At 37.6% G+C, this 6,296-nt stretch overlaps 1 pseudogene; it reads right to left on the bottom strand.

The window, feature by feature from the left end:
- Positions 1 to 3,422: 3,422 nt before the first annotated feature.
- Positions 3,423 to 4,085, bottom strand: LOC100762421 (annotated as a pseudogene).
- Between the last annotated feature and the right edge of the window lie 2,211 nt (positions 4,086 to 6,296).

The raw sequence follows: 6,296 nt of genomic DNA, 5'->3' as shown, positions 1-6,296 counted from the left end.
TGGAAAAAATATTCACAAAATATAAATTCCTGATGAAGAATGGGAATCCAAAATGGGTAACCAACTGGAGCAACTCAGTAAGATAGTGACCCCCCCTTTTTCTGGGAAAAACATCTGATATAGGGCTGCAAAAAAAGCACAGAGAATGATCTGCCACTGTTCATGGAAAGGCAAATGAAGGCCACAGAGAGAGAGAGAGGCAGCATCGTGTATCTATTGGACAGCTCAGGCTAAAGGTATTCATTGCAGAAAACAGTATCTATCGAAAGAATTATAGAAGAATTATACAAAGATGTTATTTGTAAAAACAAACAAACGCTAGAAAACAACAACAAAAACAATGATCCCCTGTATCCACTTGGCTACTCACAATTGACTGTAAATATCACACTCTCTTCTGGCCTTTGCTGGCACCAGGAATGCATGTGGTACCCAGACTAATGCAAATAAAAATACCCATATGTGTTTAAAAAAAAAGGGGGGTGGGGGAGAGCTAGGTGTGTGTAGGGAGAAACCCTGATTGCAGGTACTGCTGCTTGGGCATGGTCACAGGTAAATAGCAGGAGTTTAAGAGCCATGGGAGGCCAGCACACAGCCCTTTTGCCAGGTTGAGCCGACACTGGGAAGCATTTCTGGGTCCGTCCTGCTCAGGTGCAAACCTGGTCACTGGTTCCCTTGTGTGAGTATTTTCCCCTAATAAATTGCCGGTTATTAGCCTATCTCTGACTACACTTTCTATTCATCTATAGGTGTGTGGTCCATGCTTTTAATTACAGAACTCTAGGGACAGAGGTAATCAGATCTCTGTGAGTTGGAGGACAGCCTGGTCTACATAGCATGTTCTACGACAGCCAGGGCTACAAAGAGAGAACCTGTCTCAAAAAACCAAAATCAATAAAACAAAAATGTCTATGAGGGGATGAAATGATAAACAAATCATGTCTATACAATAGAATACAAACCAGTACAAAAGAATGACATACCCCTTTCCTGTGTGCACACACAACATGTGCTGGTGTGCTCACCCATGTGTGCATATGTGGAGGCTGGAAGTCAAAACTGTGCCTTTCTCTGTCACTCTCTACCTCCTTTTTGAGATAGGGTCTCTCACTGAACCTGAAGTTCATCAATTCAGCTATGCTGCCTAGTCAATAGGCTCCAGCGATCTACCTATCTCTATGTCCCCAGGACTGGTATTATAGGTATAGTATGCACATGACTTTTATTTGGGTGTTGAGGTTCTTAATTCAAGTCCTCATGTTTTCATGGCAAGCACATCACCGACTGAACCATCTTTTGCAGCCCTAATTTATGCTCCTTGTTGCTCTGGATAATTTGGATTTTTCCCCTGATATAATATTGCTGTTATTTGAAGTAATTTTAAATGCTCCTCTTACAGCAACTAAAGTAATCCCACCCAAGACTGCCCTTTGTAAATTAGAGTCAACACTGCTGAACATCAGCTTACCAACCAACCGTTGTCACAAGAGTAGGAAAGACAAAGTCTCCACATAAAACTCCAGTTGCAGGATGTGATCTGCTGAAGGATTAGTTTCCACAGATTCCAATTGCTGAAAATCTACTGCTCAAAATTTGTAGCTTATGCATTTGTGCCATAGTCTAAGCATGTAGGCATCCCAGAAAAATCATCTTGTCTAATAGCAGCATGATAGGAATAGTAGGAAGTCCTATGAGAAGGCTTAAGAGAGAAGGAGACAGAATAAGTAGAAAAATGAGAAAGAACAAAGTACAACATCACAGACACATGAAGATGCCATAACAAATCATATTACTTTGTATATTCACATTAAAAAATAGAAAAGAACATGGACAACAACTAGATCCAACTGGCATGATTAATGTTCACCTAACAAGAGTATATCCTTTTAGAATGCCCCTGGACCACTCACCAAGACATATCCTATATCATCAATCAAATCTTAAAGTTAAAAGATCAAAATCGTCCAAAGTATATTCTCTGCAGAGAAGGAAATAAGATTGGAAATGTATTGATGAAAATATCAAGAAAATCACCCTTGAAAAGAAAACAACATAAAGAGTAAGAATTGAGGGAAATTGGAGAACATTTTTATCTGAATACAAGCAGAAATTCATAATAGACTAAGCAGTGATTGGAGGAAAGTATACAGGTGTGTGTGTGTGTGTGTGTGTGTGTGAGAGAGAGAGAGAGAGAGAGAGAGAGAGAGAGAGAGAGAGAGAGAGAGAGAGAGAGAGAGAGAGAGAGAAGAGAAGGGCAATTACAAGTCAATTTTATACCTTTATAAAACCAGAAAGAGAAAAATAGGCTCAAAGCAAACAAAAAATGTAGGATCAGAAATCAGTGAAATAGAAAACAGAAAAACAGCAACAAAAAACAAACCATTTATTAATGAAACCAAAAAGGTTTGAAAACAGCCAATAAAATTTTAGTGGGGATGGGTTAGGGGAGGCTTTCAGGGGACTCAGTTGGTAAAGTGCTTGCCACATGAGTCTTGGTCAAAGGAAGACATACAGCAAGCAAAGCCTGTTTCCTAAGATTCATCAATAATCATCACTGTATCTCAACAATTCCATTTCTTTCACTTGTTTAAAACCCAGACAGATCAAAACGGTGACTGGAATATAAGACAAAGGGTCCTGTGTGTTGACCACTTTGCTAGCTTTCTTTCGGATGTGGAGAAGATGAAGCAAGAATGGAATGATGACAGAGAAACTGCTGAGAGAGAAGAATGCACACCTGAAACCCAGTGATGTTTCGGTTTGTCATCATCTGCAGCCTGAGAAGGGGCTTGCCTACAAGTCTCTGAACTTACATAAGCAAGGTTCCTTAAAAATATTTTTTCAGTTACCATAAAATCCCTGAGCAACATCACTGAGTAGAACTTCCCTAAATCTATCAACTATGCTGTTGAACAGAATCTTTCTTCTTCTGCTCCTACTTCCAGCTTTGACAGGAAAGCCTCATCTCCCCAAAACTGCCTGCAAACTAAAGGTTTCTGGATCACCTCTAAAAAATCAGAGACTGTTTCATTTCATATTACAGCTGACTGTAATTTGTTAAATTATAAACAAGTTTAATACATAATGAATAAAATGAGCCCCATGCCTGTGTAAAAGCCATTGTGTTTTAATTATGAACTCAAAACACCTGATTAGTAAATATGAATTAGAAAAATTAAGGTTCTAAATACAATGCTAGAAAATTTCGCAAAGGGAAAGTCAATGAAAATTCTTTTCTACATACATTATGATTAATCAATTAGTAAATCTTAATCAGAATAAGACAAAAATAGTAAAACCATAGTTTCCTCCTAATAAATTACATCATCTTCTATAGGGACAGCTATCATACATGGAGAAACAAAAATATGATCACTCTACTGCATTCCCAGGAGCATCAGCCAATCTCATCTTAGAATGATCTAGTCATCTTCCTCTCCATCATCTTCAGCAGCTAGTTGCCTTTTCTCTCCCTGAAGACCACCCTCCTCTTTATCCTTTCCCTCCTTCATCATCCTGAATTTCTTCTTTCATCAAGTGTGAGACCTGCTTCTTCCTCTCCCACTTCTGAAGCTCTCTCATCTTCCTCTCCCTCCTCTTACCAAATTTCAAGTGGATTAGCTTCATCTTCCTCTTCCTCTTCATCCTCCTTCAAGTCTGGTGCTTCATTATCCTCCTGCCCCAAACACCCAAGTATTTGCTGCAGCAATTCAAAATTCTTTCTCTGTAACCCTCCAGGTTTGTGACCTTACAGTTAAACAAGTCAGGGCCTCAGTTCTTTTAAGATTTTGCAAAGTTTCTACTGTACTGAGATCTTTGATTCTGTTTCCACTCAGATTGAGGTAGGTAAGGTTTAGACATTTCTCTGCCAGGACTTCCAAATGGAAATTACGTTGCTACTACGTTCCAACTTTCCAAATTTATTTAATCTGGGAAGCCAAGCCAATGAAATTAATTGCATATTAACTAAACTCAAAAACTCAAGTTCTTTTAAAAGTGCCATTCAGACCTTCAGTTTCCTCATTCACACACGAGAAATTATCAAGGACTGTCACCTCCTCCAGGGCTCATTTCTTCAATTCCATGTCCTCATTCTAGATTTCAGCTACTATGCTCCTCCTTCCCCATCTCTTGCCTTTCCCACTACCTCTAACCCTAAAGAAATGTGTAAAGCAATGCAAGTACAAATGTCCACTAACACTCAAGGCATGGGGGAGAAAGAAAAGAAGAGCAAACAGAGTCCAGTGAGTTGAGATTCTAACACACACACACACACACACACACACACACACACACACACACACACACAGTTCCTTCCCCTTCAATTGATACTTGGAGATTGATAGTTGTTTTTTTTTTAAATTAATTTTATGTGTACAGGTATTTGCCTGTGCATATGTATAGGCACCATGTGCTTGAGGTGGCTAGAAGATGGTGTAGGATCCCCTGGAAAAGTGCAGTTAGAGATAGTTCTGAGCCTCTGTGTGGGTGCTGGGAATTGAACTTTGGTCCTCTGTTAATTCAGCCAGTGCTCTTAACCCGGGAGCCATCTCTCCAGCCCCTGATGGATGGGTTGATGCTCAACAACATGGGGGGATTCAAAAGTGTTTTCATTTGTGCCCAAATTTGCTTAACTGATGTTTCTCCTTATTGTACAGCTTTTGATTTAGTATACTTCTAAGTACAACTGTATATATACAATTTCATCTTAGAAATTAGATTGTACCTTAATATTTTATATAAAGAAAATTTCGGTTTTTTAAAAAAGGAACATAGATACAAAAATAGTATGAAACCTCCAAGTGTGGTGGCACATACCTTTACACAAAAATTAGGAAGTAAAGGCAGGAGATTTCTGTGAATTCAAGGTCAGCCTGGTCTACAATAGAGCTCTATGCCATCCATAACTACATAGTGAGACTCTGTATCCCAAAACAAATAAAATCACAAATGAATTGACGTTCTCATATTTTATTAGTATAAATGCAAAATTGTACAACTTCTGGCAAATAATCTGTTATAAATTTAAATATATATTTACATATGGTTTGAAATGCTACTCTTAGAGAAATAAACACTTTTTCTTTGTATAAAACTATATATGCTTACAGCTCCATAACCATCAAAATTGGAAATAACAATCTTTTAATGGGTAAAAGTATAAATGAGCTAATACATCTAGGCAACAGACTACTCAGCCTTTAAAAGGAACAAAATACAGAAAGAGCGTGGATGCATTATCAAGAGTACTACACTGAGTGAAAGAAACCACTCTCAGAAGGTTACATGCTATATAATTCCATTTATATAACAGTTCCAAAGAGACAAAAGTGTAGTTATGGAGAATAGTGGCCAGCCATTAGAATGGGGGGACTACCACAAGAAGATAACCTGAAAGGATTTCTTAGAAGATGATCTGACTATGTGTAGATTGTGGTGATGGAGGTATGTATCACACACACATACATACATATATAAATTATAGGCCTGGACACCAAAAATCAAGCCAATTTTCTGCACTAATTTAAAAATAAAAATACTTATGACAAGCTGGGCATTGGTGGCGCATGCCTTTAATCCCAGCACTCGGGAGGCAGAGGCAGGCGGATCTCTGTGAGTTCGAGGCTAGCCTGGTCTCCAGTGCCAGGATAGGCTCCAAAGCTACACAGAGAAACCAAAAAAAAATACTTATGACAACTCTGTTATTTGTATCTTAGTTAAATATATTCAAAGAATCTCTTTAGAATTGAACTGTTTACACTGTAACTTCAGTACCATTATTTACAGTGCCATAGGCCACATTTTACAGTGTACTTTGCAGTTCATAGATCTTATGAAAAAATTTGACTCAAATATCAACTGAGAAAAAAACAAATGATTTTACTGTCAAAAATGCTCAGTACACACAAAGTAAAATAACAAAACATCTGTTTCAGTGGTCTTACTAAGACTGAATGTGCAGATAAAACAGTAACAAGTATCTGCCAGTTTTTGCTTTGTTCTGTTTCTTAACATAAGCAGATTTGGTTTTACAAAGATATTAATAGTGACAATAAAAGTTATTAAATATTAAATGAAAAAGTTAAATGTCCCAGACTAAAAGTAACTGAGGTATTTAAAACAAGCTTTGTAAATCTTTAAGATATTAGATTAAAATCCAGGGAATTAGGTACTATCAATGATGATACAAAGTAGATTAAATAAACTAATGGCTACAAGTAAGAAAATATTAGCTATTCATTAACCCCACAAACTTTAATAATCCAATGTAAAACAGTCTTTAAAAAACACCCTTG

Source organism: Cricetulus griseus, chromosome 6, assembly GCF_003668045.3.
Source record: "Cricetulus griseus strain 17A/GY chromosome 6, alternate assembly CriGri-PICRH-1.0, whole genome shotgun sequence".
NCBI classification, from domain to species: Eukaryota; Metazoa; Chordata; class Mammalia; order Rodentia; family Cricetidae; genus Cricetulus; species Cricetulus griseus.
Note: the sequence above shows the minus strand (reverse complement) of the source record. Positions and strands in the feature narration are given on the sequence as shown.